This window comes from Pseudophryne corroboree, chromosome 3 (assembly GCF_028390025.1).
Source record: "Pseudophryne corroboree isolate aPseCor3 chromosome 3, aPseCor3.hap2, whole genome shotgun sequence".
Lineage (NCBI taxonomy): Eukaryota > Metazoa > Chordata > Amphibia > Anura > Myobatrachidae > Pseudophryne > Pseudophryne corroboree.
The window spans coordinates 734,447,280-734,461,850 of record NC_086446.1 but is presented as its reverse complement, the minus strand read 5'-3'; positions in this window follow the sequence as shown (position 1 = coordinate 734,461,850).

Below are 14,571 nucleotides of genomic sequence, written 5' to 3'. Positions count from 1 at the left end.
TTCGTTTTTTTGACTGATAAACAACAGGATCTATTGTGATCTTATCACTGGCTTCAATCTGATGCACATGGGGGGTTATTCCGAGTTGATCGCTCGCTAGCAACTTTTTGCAGCCCTGCGATCAGGTTAAATCTCGGCAAAACTGCGTATGCACCGCATTGCGCAGGCGCGTCGTACGGGTACAAAGAGGATCGGTGCTGGGCGATGGATTTAACGAAGAATCCATTTGCACAGCCGATCGCAAGGTGATTGACAGGAAGAGGGTGTCTGTGGGTGTCAACTGAGCGTTTTCTGGGAGTGTTTGGAAAAACGCAGGTGTGTCAAAGCGTTTGCAGGGCGGGTATCTGACGTCAATTCAGGGACCAAAATGACTGAAGTAATCGCAGCGGCTGAGTAAGTCCAGAGCTACTCAGAAACTGCAACAAACTTTTTTGTGCCGTTGGCTGCAAAAGCGTTCGCACACTTGCAAAGCGAAAATACACGCCCCCATAGGTGGCGACTATCTGATCACAGCACAGCAAAAAGTTGCTAGCGAGCGATCAACTCGGAATGACCCCCATAGGCACCAGGCATCTAAAAGTGCCTGCTGTTAATCCCAAACACTGTCCTTTGCGGTGACCTATGCCACCACCTAACAGCCTCAGGCCTAAAATGATCACCACCCACCAATACCTTAGGCCTTCTTCAGGATGTTTAGCCTGTTACATAGCTTGCAAGCATCAACGTTATCTACTGAAAACAAGAACAATGCACTGCTGTCCTTTACTCTGCATTCATTCACCAAGAGTAAAGGCCCATATAGACGGGCCGATGTGGGAGAGATGTGTGCTGAGCGAACCGCTCAGCACACATCTCTCCCCGCGCTCAGCACAGCGCTATGTGTGCTGAGCGTGCGGGGGGAGACGGGGGGCCGCTCATTTCACCCAGCGGATGAAGTGAGCGACCCGCTAGATTGGCCTGCATGCAGGCCAATCTAGCACCAGCGATAGCGATGCGCGGGGCTGCGCATCGCTATCGCTGTAGGGGGTACACACGAAGTGATAATGCTCAAATTCTAAGCAATCTAGTCAGATTGCTTAGAATATCGCTCCGTGACTACCCCCCTTTACTCTACATATCTACAGTAGGAGGTTAAAAATCTCAGCATAAAAAAGCAAAGTTAAGGACATAATAAAGTGACTGGAAAATGAATTTACACATCCTCTATATTAACAGCTGTGACAACCTTTGATTTTTATGTCTCCAATAAAAAGGAGTTTTTTTAGCTTCGATTTAATGAGAAAGTTACATTCCAAGATGCTTTTAATAAATCTAATTAAAATATGATGAAATAGAAGTTTCTGCTTGTTAGGTGCTTCTACTTATTTTAGAAATTAAATAAAATAAGCTACTTGAATCATTAACCTGTTAACAGGTTAGCATTCTTTTTGTTTTCAATCCAGTCATTATGTTTTCGAATGTCCTTTTGTCACTTGATGTCCTTGCAAATGTAGCTTTTTTGCAGTAAGTTTTACCTATGGGACTACCTAGTAGTGGCAGTGACTTCCCATTGGAACCACAGCCAGACAGTCAATACCAGGGGTGTGTGCTTTCTCCCCCTGGGACTACCAGTCAGGACTGTGATAGCAGAGGGAACGTTTCCCATGAGAAGCCACTTGCCTGCTATACGGTAAGCCCAATCTGGCTTCTGTGGGTTGCAGTCGATGAAGTCCATAGAAGCCAGCCTGTTCAGCAGCACCGGAGTTAAGCCTTGCCTAAGCCCCACTCCCTGCTACCGCCAGATCTAAGACCCGCCCCCCGATGACCTCAGCCTTCAATCACCGGGAGGTAAGGGACTACAGCCAGGAGCGGGAGTAGATCAGTCAGCCCCCCCTTGGTCAGATAGATAAGCACCCACCATTGGTGGCTACTATCAAGTCCACAGTGGATGTGAAAGTGACTATTAGGCCACACAGAGAGTCCTTAACCAGGTGCTGTATTTATTGGTAAACAGCAGGTACAGGCTATGCAGGAACACAGTGGTAATGCAGGGGTTAACAGCTGTGGTATCAAACACAGGGTAATAGCAGGTGTCTGGGAGTCTCACAATAAAGATTGCTGCAGTCTGCACATGTGCAGTAGTATTTTAGGTTGGAGGTGGCACCTCCCTGGAGACTTTGGGTCCTAGTGCCCACAGTATATGCAACATAAGAGACAGTGCGGAGTGATGCTCTCACTACTTCTTGACTTCCATCAGGGCGCATAAGTCTGATGAATAAAACGAATGCATTCATGCAGGGACATAGGGGGTCATTCTGACCTGATCACTCGCTGCAGTTTATTGCAGCGCAGCGATCAGGTCAGAACTGCGCATGCGCCGGTGCATGTCTGACAGCCAATGGGCGGGAGGAGGCTGCATGACGGTATTTGGCCGCCGTTTTGTGGGCACGGTCTGGCCAACGCAGGGCACGTCTGGCCAAAGCTGGCGGTCTGGCCAACGCGGACCGTGCAGGGGGCGGGCCGCAGCGGCTGCGTGACGTCACACGCAGCGGCTCCGACCCAGGGCAGCGATGAATAACTCCCGACCAGCCGCAGGAGCTGCGCTGGCCGCGATTTACTCTTCAAGTACAAAAGCATCGCCGCTGACGGCCTGACATGCGGGGCGGACTAGCGCTGTGACTAGTGCTGGGCGTCCTCCCGGATGTCAGTGTAAGTGATCGTAGCTGTGCTAAATTTAGCACAGCTGCGATCAGGTCGGAATGACCCCCTAAGTCAAAAGGGAGGAGTTTGAGAGAGTTGCGCTCTGCCGCACAGAATTAAGGAAGAGGTGCAACACCGCAGCCTGTTCTGTGTGGAGTAGTGCAGAAACAAGAAATATTTTTATAAAGTCAAATTTTTGTCAATTCCAGGAGTGTTCCTTGCCATGCATGGCTATTCTCCCTCCGCAAAAATCTATTGATTTTTGTACCAAGGAGGTTATTCAGTGCAGATTGCCGATTCAGCTAAAAAGTTAATTCCGGCAGAGACGTTAGCAGCCAACCGCATTCGGCGGCCGTGCATGTGCAGGACGGTACCTGCACGTGCACACTGCCGCTGGGGTAATTGCGGTCACATCGCTTAGTGATGCGACCTGATTAACCCCCCAAGTCCTTGAGAATTTTAGGACAAAAGTGGAAAACTTCATTTATTTGAAACAGCTTGGATACTGGACTCTGATGTGACATCTAGTTATGCCGCTTGTCTCTTCATACCCCACTTGTGGCTGTTACTAGGCAACGGTCTCAATCCTCTGTAATGGACTGGCTCCATCCAGATCTGTTTCTGTGGCAAGTGGGAAGCTTCAGTGCGTCGGTGCTTCTCCACTATGAGTATGTTGCTTGTCATCATCCCTGCACAGCCACTGGTGGTTTGGTTAAATACCTGTAAAGTTGCTTTTTTCTTTCATAGAAACCCTGGCTGCAAGGGGGCATTACATTTTAAACGATATTACTAGTGATGAGCGGGTTCGGTTCCTCGGAAACCGAACCCCCCCGAACTTCACCCATTTTGCACGGGTCCGAGGCATACTCGGATTCTCCCGTATGGCTCGGTTAACCCGAGCGCGCCCGAACGTCATCATCCCGCTGTCGGATTCTCGCGAGATTCGGATTCTATATAAGCAGCCGCGCGTCGCCGCCATTTTCACTCGTGCATTGGAAATGTTAGGGAGAGGATGTGGCTGGCGTCCTGTCCGTTTATTAATGTTGATGCAAATATTTGTGCTTATTGCTTAATTGTGGGGACTGGGGAGCAGCTGTATTATATAGGAGGAGTACAGTGCAGAGTTTCGCTGATCAGTGACCACCAGTTTTATCCGTTCTCTGCCTGAAAAACGCTCCATATCTGTGCTCAGTGTGCTGCATATATCTGTGCTCACACTGCTTTATTGTGGGGACTGGGGACCAGCAGTATTATATAGGAGGAATACAGTGCAGAGTTTTGCTGACCAGTGACCACCAGTATTATACGTTGTCTGCCTGAAAAACGCTCCATATCTGTGCTCAGTGTGCTGCATATATCTGTGCTCACACTGCTTTATTGTGGGGACTGGGGACCAGCAGTATTATATAGGAGGAATACAGTGCAGAGTTTTGCTGACCAGTGACCACCAGTTTTATACGTTGTCTGCCTGAAAAACGCTCCATATCTGTGCTCAGTGTGCTGCATATATCTGTGCTCACACTGCTTTATTGTGGGGACTGGGGACCGGCAGTATTATATAGGAGGAGTACAGTGCAGAGTTTTGCTGACAGTGACCACCAGTATATATAGCAGTACGGTACGGAAGGCCACTGCTCTACCTACCTCTGTGTCGTCAAGTATACTATCCATCTAGATTCTATACCTGTGGTGCTTTTTAGTTTTGCAGTTTGCTGACAGTGACCACCAGTATATATAGCAGTACGGTACGGAAGGCCACTGCTCTACCTACCTCTGTGTCGTCAAGTATACTATCCATCTAGATTCTATACCTGTGGTGCATTTTAGTTTTCCAGTTTGCTGACAGTGACCACCAGTATATATAGCAGTACGGTACAGAAGGCCACTGCTCTACCTACCTCTGTGTCGTCAAGTATACTATCCATCTAGATTCTATACCTGTGGTGCATTTTAGTTTTGCAGTTTGCTGACAGTGACCACCAGTATATATAGAAGTACGGTACGGAAGGCCACTGCTCTACCAACCTCTGTGTCGTCAAGTATACTATCCATCTAGATTCTATACCTGTGGTACATTTTAGTTTTGCAGTTTGCTGACAGTGACCACCAGTATATATAGCAGTACGGTACGGAAGGCCACTGCTCTACCTACCTCTGTGTCGTCAAGTATACTATCCATCTAGATTCTATACCTGTGGTGCATTTTAGTTTGGCAGTTTGCTGACAGTGACCACCAGTATATATAGCAGTACGGTATGGAAGGCCACTGCTCTACCTACCTCTGTGTCGTCAAGTATACTATCCATCTAGATTCTATACCTGTGGTGCATTTTAGTTTTGCAGTTTGCTGACAGTGACCACCAGTATATATAGCAGTGCGGTACGGAAGGCCACTGCTCTACCTACCTCTGTGTTGTCAAGTATACTATCCATCCATACCTGTGGTGCATTTCAGTTGTGCGCAGTATATATAGTAGTAGGCCATTGCTATTGATACTGGCATATAATTCCACACATTAAAAAATGGAGAACAAAAATGTGGAGGTTAAAATAGGGAAAGATCAAGATCCACTTCCACCTCGTGCTGAAGCTGCTGCCACTAGTCATGGCCGAGACGATGAAATGCCATCAATGTCGTCTGCCAAGGCCGATGCCCAATGTCATAGTAGAGAGCATGTAAAATCCAAAAAACAAAAGTTCAGTTAAATGACCCAAAAATCAAAATTAAAAGCGTCTGATGAGAAGCGTAAACTTGCCAATATGCCATTTACGACACGGAGTGGCAAGGAACGGCTGAGGCCTTGGCCTATGTTCATGGCTAGTGGTTCAGATTCACATGAGGATGGAAGCACTCATCCTCTCGCTAGAAAACTGCAGTGCCACTCCTAGATGGGCCAGGTGTTTGTGTCGGCCACTTGTGTCGCTTAGCTTAGTCACACAGCGACCTTTTTTCTTTGCATCATGTGCTGTTTGGGGACTATTTTTTTGAAGTGCCATCCTGTCTGACACTGCAGTGCCACTCCTAGATGGAACAGGTGTTTGTGTCGGCCACTTGGGTCGCTTAGCTTAGTCACACAGCTACCTCATTGCGCCTCTTTTTTTCTTTGCATCATGTGCTGTTTGGGGACTATTTTTTTGAAGTGCCATCCTGTCTGACACTGCAGTGCCACTCCTAGATGGGCCAGGTGTTTGTGTCGGCCACTTGGGTCGCTTAGCTTAGTCACACAGCGACCTTTTTTCTTTGCATCATGTGCTGTTTGGGGACTAATTTTTTTGAAGTGCCATCCTGTCTGACACTGCAGTGCCACTCCTAGATGGGCCAGGTGTTTGTGTCGGCCACTTGGGTCGCTTAGCTTAGTCACACAGCTACCTCATTGCGCCTCTTTTTTTCTTTGCATCATGTGCTGTTTGGGGACTATTTTTTTGAAGTGCCATCCTGTCTGACACTGCAGTGCCACTCCTAGATGGGCCAGGTGTTTGTGTCGGCCACTTGTGTCGCTTAGCTTAGTCACACAGCGACCTTGGTGCGCCTCTTTTTTTCTTTGCATCATGTGCTGTTTGGGGACTATTTTTTTGAAGTGCCATCCTGCCTGACACTGCAGTGCCACTCCTAGATGGGCCAGGTGTTTGTGTCGGCCACTTGTGTCGCTTAGCTTAGCCATCCAGCGACCTTGGTGCAAATTTTAGGACTAAAAATAATATTGTGAGGTGTGAGGTGTTCAGAATAGACTGAAAATGAGTGTAAATTATGGTTATTGAGGTTAATAATACTATGGGATCAAAATGACCTCCAAATTCTATGATTTAAGCTGTTTTTGAGGGTTTTTTGTAAAAAAACACCCGAATACAAAACACACCCGAATCCGACGAAAAATTTTCAGGGAGGTTTTGCCAGAACGCGTCCGAATCCAAAACACGGCCGCGGAACCGAATCCAAAACCAAAACCCGAAAAATTTCCGAGCCCTGGTTGCCGGGTACCTACAGCGGAGGCTCCGTTTTTCTTCATGTTAGACACACGGCTGGGGCTCTCCAGGATCGCGTGGCCACGCTTCGGGAGGTAGTAAGTGGGTCCCGCTAGCGAGACCCGATCTTTATCGCAATCCGGCGCGGTCAGTGGGAGGCGGGCCGCGCACGCTGGCGGTGGACACTGTGGATACAGGCGATCCCACTAGATCACCAGGGCATGGGCGCAGGTCAGGTTTTCTCTTAAAACAGATTTTAATATTGCCCACAGTACCCGGTGGTTTTGCCAGCAAGGGGGATAAGGCTTAGACCTGAAGCCCCTCCCCCAGCCCCAGGGCGCCATTTCCAGCAAGTGTTCCCGCCCTGGAGCTGCATCTCTGTCTTTTCCTCACTCCTTGTCAGTGTCTGCGGCGCCATTACTCCTCAGCTCACTGATCCTGGGACTGCTTGGGCAAATCCTCCTATGTAAAGCCGCCTGGTTGTCAGCGCTGTGCCTTTACATGACACTTAAGTATTCTACCTGCCTTTTTAGTCAGTGTTAGTAAGAAAGAGTGCATTTAGTCAGGGGTTTATAGTACAATTACCCTGTGATATACATCCAGTTTCTTACTGTGTAGTGTTATATCTATTGACTATATAGTTGTGTAAGCTAGTCCAGTGCAGTATTATTGTCTGTAATAACCTCTGCATTGTACAAACTGTGACTATTTGTGTGTGCATTGATAGCTGAGTGGTGTCCATTTCGTGTCTTTCACTCAACTTGCTATCCCTATATTCTATAACCTGAGGGGGCTTGGTGCATCAGGTGTTATTTCATATAGGATTGTCACAAATATATACTGTATTACGTATTTTTCTCTGTGATTTAGTCACCATATCTCTCCTTTATCTCTGCTGGTGCTGACTACACTGCGCAAGGGTTTGGGTTTAGGGATATAGTGCTGCTAATAATTGTACTGTGTTACCTCATACTGCAAGTTATATCATGTCTGCTTCTGAGGGTAACGGTTCTGGGGCGGAACACACTGCTGGTGTTGCTGAAGCCACAGGCACATATGGGGAGAATATAGCAGCTGTGGGCTCTGGTTCTGGGGGCTCCTTGCCCCCCAGTGGGACTGTGGCAACGGAGGCACATACTGACCCTCTGTGGGCCGCTTTTTCTACGCTTCTGCATACGCTAGTTCATAAACTAACACCCCCTATGGGACCCCCAATGCCGGTACAACCGTATGTGGTCCCTGTAGCTAACCCGCCGTGGGCGGACGATTTATCTGCTCAATTAAAGAAGTTGAACCAGTCTCTAACTACTAAACAGTCTGACCATCGCTCGCCTAAATCCAAGAGGTCCTCTAAGCAAGCGCTCGTCTCCTCACAATCCACTGCTGTCACTGACACCTCGTCTGATGAAGACAGCACATACACTGACCTCACAGGTTCTGACTCAGATATGGCTGATGGGGAGGGTAGTTCACATGTGGATGTTCCTGATCTTTTGGAGGCTATTAAGTTAATTCTGCAGATTATGGATGATCCCGAGCCATCCGTTCCTCCTAAGAAACCAGATAGGTTCAAGCGTCAGAAGGTGATTAAACAAGTTTTACCTCACTCTGACCACCTAGTGGATATACGTCAGGAACCCTGGCAAAGCCCGGGTACGAAGTTTGTGCCTCAAAAGAAGATGCTGGCTCGCTATCCCCTTGCGCCAGAGCTGTCTAAGAATTGGGAAACGCCTCCTCCAGTAGACTCACATGTGGCTAGGATGGTGGTTTCCTCAGCTCTACCTGTCACTACCGCCACGTCTCTAAAAGAGCCTACGGATAAACGTGTCGAGGGTTGTCTAAAAGCGATTTACACCCTCACGGGTGCTGCACAAAGGCCCACTATTGCAGCTACATGGGCGGCAGAGGCTATTGAAGCATGGGCCTTGGAGTTAGAAGCTGAAATCTCCTCTGACCATGCTAGACAATGCTTGTCATATATTGTCACAGCTTCTCCCTATATTAAAGAGGCGGCTTCTGATGCCGGTATCCTAGCAGCCAAGGCCTCTACTACGTCAGTCCTTGGCTCGCAGGATATTGTGGCTGAGATCCTGGTCTGTGGATCTGGACTCTAGAAAAACCCTGGAGGTACTCCCTTTCAAGGGGGATATCCTGTTTGGGGAGGACTTAAATAAGATAGTGGCTGACTTGACTACTGCCAAAACTGCCTGTCTGCCTAATACAGCTCCTTCTGTGTCGAAGGCCAAAGGCACGTCCTTTCGCCTCTTTCGTCCTTCAGGTAAAGCAAAAGGTCAGGCGTACCATAAGCAGGCCTGCACTTCCAAACCTGGTAAGCCGAAGCCCAAAAGAGCCTGGGCTGCCCGTCAGCCAGGAGCCAAGACCGATAAGCCTGCCGCATGACGGGGCGGGCCTCCCCCTGGGGGCAGAGCCAGATTAAGGGGGGGGGGTCACGGGAGGTATGTACCCCGGGCCCCCCTGTCTCAAGGGGCCCCCCGGCTGAGCTGCTCTCCCTCAGACACAACTTCCTCTTACATACAGTTCCACTGAGCAGCTGCACAAAGAGTTACAGAGCTACAGCAATAGCTCTCTGGCTTGCAGGGGCACGCCTCCTCCCAGCGTCACTGAGAAGAGACGAACACCCAGTGCGGAGTCAGTCGGACTAGAAGAGGAGAGGGGAGTCAGACCCGAGACCTCCAGCTTCTGCTGATAACAAGTGCAAAAGGTAAAGCTGCAAAGAGATGTGATTGCCAAGCCACCCGCTGCACACAGTAGTAACATGTGTTTCAGTCTTAGTAGTGGGGGTGGGGTATGAATTCATGTCATGAAGTGTGTTTGTGTCAGTGTGTGTGTCAATAAGTGGTGTCAGTAAGTGTGTGTTTCAGTAAAAAGAGTCTTGGTCAATAAGTGGTGTCAGTAAGTGGCACCTGTGTCAGTAGGTGTATTTGTGTTGTGTGTGTCAGTAAGGGGTATTTGCATCAAGTAAGTTGTATCTGTGTCAGTAATGGATGTCTGTCAGCAAATATGTATGATAATGTGCCAATAAGTGGTGTCAGTAAGTGACATGTCAGTAAGTGGGTTAGTAAGGGATGTCTGTATCAGTAAAGGGCGTGTGTCAGTAAGTGTATTTGTATTGTGTATGTCAGTAACAGGTATCTGTGTCAGTAAGGGATGTCTGTCAGCAGGTATGTATTTGCCAATATGATGTCTGTGGCCATAAGGGCTATCTGTCAGTACAGCAAGTGGTGTCTGGGTAGGCATGTGTCAGTAAGTGTGTTTGTGTCAGTAAGAGATGTGTGTTTGCATGCAGTTGAGGGAGGGGTGCTCCAAACAGATTTAATGCTTATGGCCCCAATAAAGTATAAATCCTGCTCTGTATGTGGGTACAGGAAATTGCTGTTGTGGGAGGAGGAGTACACACACATTAGGCATAACCATGGGTGGGTGGGGGATTGGGGCGGTGCTGAGGAGAGGGGGAGGCCCCCCCTGTCTTTAGTACCCTGGGCCCCCCGAAGGCTTAATCCGGCCCTGCCTGGGGGATCCCAGGGTGGGGGGCCGGCTTCTAGGGTATACCCAGGAATGGTTGAAGACCACTTCAGATGCCTGGGTACGGGAAGTCGTCACTCGAGGTTACGCCATAGCCTTCAAAAACCGAACCCCTCATCGATTTTGCCAGACAGACGTCCCATCGGACCAGACAAAGGCAAACACTCTGCATTCGGTGGTACAGACTCTCCTGGATACAGGAGTCGTAGTACAGGTGCCTCTTGCTCAGAGGGGCCGGGGGTACTATTCTCCGCTGTTTCTAGTCCCGAAACTGCATGGGTCCTCCCGGCCCATTCTCAACCTCAAGGCACTGAACAAGTTTGTGAAGGTTTCCAAGTTCCGTATGGAATCCCTTCGCTCTATAGTTCTGGCCTTGGAACCTGGGGACTACATGGTCTCCCTGGACATACAGGATGCTTACCTGCATTTTCCTATAGCAGTGTCACATCAACAATACCTGAGGTTCGCTATTGGCAACCTCCATTACCAGTTTTGGGCGTTACCTTTTGGTTTAACAATGGCTCCGCGAGTTTTCACCAAAGTTATGGCGGTGATGACGGTGGTACTCCGCCGTCAAGGGGTCAGGATACTGCCGTATTTGGACGACTTGTTAATCCTGGCAAATTCCCCATATCTTCTCCTGCGTCATCTGGATATGACGGTCCGGTTTCTACAAGCCCACGGGTGGCTCATCAACTGGAAGAAATCCTCCCTGGTCCCTGATCAGAGCATGGTGCATCTGGGAGCGCTGTTGGACACTCACAACCAGAGGTTGTTCTTGTCTCAGGAGAAAGTCCTGAAACTTCAGGACAGGATTCGTTGCTTCCTTTCTCGTCCGCAAGTGTCGATACATTCGGCAATGCAGGTGCTGGGCCTCATGGTATCAGCATTCGACATGGTGGAGTATGCTCAATTCCATTCTTGCCCCCTCCAGAAGCTGATTCTAGCCAAGTGGGACAGCCTACCTCACCGGATCAGGTCTCAAATTATCTCTTTGACTCCGGAGGTCCGTCTGTCGCTGCTCTGGTGGCTCCAGGACCGACAATTGTGCAGATGCTGTCCCTTCTGGATATCCAACTGGGTCCTGTTGACGACAGATGCCAGTCTAAGAGGTTGGGGCGCGGTGGTGGAGCAGCACTCCTTGCAGGGTCGGTAGACCAAGGAGGAATCTCTACTCTCGATCAACATTCTGGAATTGCGGGCGGTCTTCAATGCGTTGAACCTAGCCCAGCATTTGATTCAGAACCGTCCTGTTCAAGTACAGTCGTACAACGCCACCACAGTGGCTTACATAAATCATCAAGGCGGCACTCAAAGCCGTTTGGCAATGAAGGAAGCCTCACGGATTCTACGTTGGGCAGAACGCCATCTACCGGCAATATCGGCAATATTCATTCCGGGAATCCTGAATTGGGAAGCGGACTTTCTCAGTCATCAGGACGTGCATACCGGCGAGTGGGGCCTCCATCCAGAAGTGTTTCAACTCCTCGTGGAAAGGTGGGGTCTCCCAGATGTGGATCTGATGGCGTCTTGACACAATCACAAGGTTCCGGTCTTCGGAGCAAGGACAAGGGATCCTCAAGCAGCATTCGTGGATGCGCTGGCAGTACCATGGAGGTTTCGGCTGCCGTACGTGTTCCCTCCGGTGTCACTCCTGCCCAGGGTAATTCGGAAGTTCAAGCAAGAAAAAGGAAATCTGCTTCTCATAGCTCCGGCGTGGCCCAGACGGCACTGGTTCTCAGACCTGCAAGGCCTGTCGTCAGAGCGTCCACTTCTACTTCCACAACGCCCAGACCTCCTCGTTCAGGGCCCTTGTGTTTACCAGGACCTAGCCCGGCTGTCTTTGACGGCGTGGCTCTTGAAGCTTCCGTCTTAAGAGCTAAGGGTTTTTCTGAAGAGGTCATTAAAACTATGTTGCGGGCCCGGAAACCGGCCTCTGCTCGGATTTACCATCGGGTCTGGCATTCCTACTTTGTTTGGTGCGCATCTAACCATTATGACGCTTCCAAGTTTAGTACAGCCAAAATTTTGGCTTTTCTACAGCAGGGCCTGGATTTAGGCCTGCGTCTGGCCTCCCTCAAGGTTCACATTTCTGCCTTGTCGGTGTGGTTGCAGAGAAAAATAGCGACTTTACCTGATGTTCATTCTTTCACTCAGGGTGTGTTGCGTATCTAACCTCCCTATGTCCTGCCTGTGGCTCCTTGGGACTTGTCGGTGGTTTTGGAGGCGTTGCAGGAGCCTCCATTTGAACCTCTTGGTTCAGCTGACCTTAAATGGCTTTCCCTTAAGGTGGTGTTCTTGCTGGCTATTGCCTCTGCTAGAAGAGTGTCGGATTTGGGTGCCTTCTCTTATAGTTCCCCATATCTGATTTTTCACCGTGACCGGGCGGTTCTTAGGACTCGTCCCGGATATTTACCTAAGGTGGTTTCTTCGTTCCACCTTAATCAGGAGATTGTGGTTCCAGCTTTTGTCTCTCCTGATTTGTCTCCCAAAGAGCGGTCTTTGGATGTGGTACGGGCTCTCCGTATCTATGTGAAGAGAACTGCTTCTATTTGAAAGTCTGATTCTCTCTTTGATATGTTTGGATTTCACAAATGTGGCTGGCCTGCTCACAAGCAGACCCTGGCCAGGTGGATTAGAATGGCTCCTGTTCACATTACGGCCCATTCTACTCGGTCTGTTGGACCTTCTTGGGCGGCCCAACGTGGTGCGACCCTTGATCAATTGTGCAAGGCGGCTACGTGGTCCTCAGTGAACACGTTCATAAGGTTCTATGCCTTCGATACTGCCGCTTCCCAGGATGCTTCCTTTGGACGCCGGGTTCTTGTGCCCGCTACAGTGCGTCCCCTCCCATAAGAAACTGCTTTAGGACATCCCCATTGTCCAGACTTGTGGAGCCCAGTGTACCCCGCAGCAGAAAACGAGTTTTATGGTAAGAACTTACCCTTGTTAAAACTCTTTCTGCGAGGTACACTGGGCTCCACGAGGCGCCCACCCTGACGCACTTAGCTTCTTTGGGTTGATATGGCATTAGCCGCTGACACTTCTCTTGTCGTGAGAGTGTGGTGTATGTGGCTACTAACCGTTGTCGTCTCTTTTCCTGCTACTGCATTGGGCTGGTTAACTAAACTGAGCTCCTGTGCTGGGAGGCGGGGTGATGTAGGAGGCGGAGCTGTGCATTCTGAGAACAGTCAAAGCTTTGAGCCTGTTGGTGCCTCGGATCAAGATCCTACTCTGCACCCCATTGTCCAGACTTGTGGAGCCCAGTGTACCTCGCAGAAAGAGTTTTAACAAGGGTAAGTTCTTACCATAAAACTCGTTATTGACTTTATCAGTGGTACTACGTTCCCACTTGTCTTCATACAATGGACCCTAGTATACCCACCACTTGCTGGAGGAACTGTACATCAGAAGGCACAATTATTCACATGTGGTGGGAATGTCACAAGGCACGCCCATTTTAGGGGGTAATTCAGACCTGATCGCTAGGGTGCGATTTTTGCATCCCTGCGATCAGGTAGTCGCCGCCTACAGGGGGAGGGGGAATTCGCTGTGCAGGTGTGCGATCGCATGTGCAGGAGAGCTGCACAAATATCAGTTTGTGCAGTCTCTGCACAACCCAGGACTTACTCAGCCGCTGCGATGAGTGGGGCCGGAGCTGACGTCACAAATCCTCCCACAAAATGCCGGGTCCCTCCTGCGTTTTTCCGGACACTCACTGAAAATGGTCATTTGCCACCCACAAACGCCCTCTTCCTGCCAATCTTCTTGCGATCGGATTTTTCGCACCATTCCGTCGCTGCTCGGCGCTGCGGACCATAGCGCCTGCGCATTGCGGTGCATACGCACGTGCAGTTCAGACCTGATCGTCCGCTGTGTGAAAACGCAGAGCAGCGATCAGGTCTGAATTAGCCCCTTAGTTGGAACATTAGGAACTTGGTTACCTCCCTTATAGGTATCACCATCCCATTTTCCCCTAGATTTTACCTCCTACCCACTAAGATCTCTGGGGCCACTCGTCTCCAAACCAAGCTGATCCACCACCGTTTTTCGGCTGCCACTTGCCAAATCGCAGCAAAATGGAAACAACCTTCTGCCCCCTTGTGCGGACCGCCTTACCCAGGATCTGGCATGTATACAAAATGGAATTTATGTCTAGCATTATACACAACACCTTCTTATCTTCTTCTAAAGCATGGGATCCCTGGACTTCAAATTATCGAGTGCAGACCCAATTCGTTTAATTATTTGCCCCGCCATGGCTCTTCCCGTCTGGACCAACCCCCCCACCCCCTGCGGATTGCCATTCCACATCCTGGTTCTCCTTCTTTAAAAAATTGGTATATCTCTGAACAGTTGTTCGCTCGTTATTTTTTTCTCGCAACA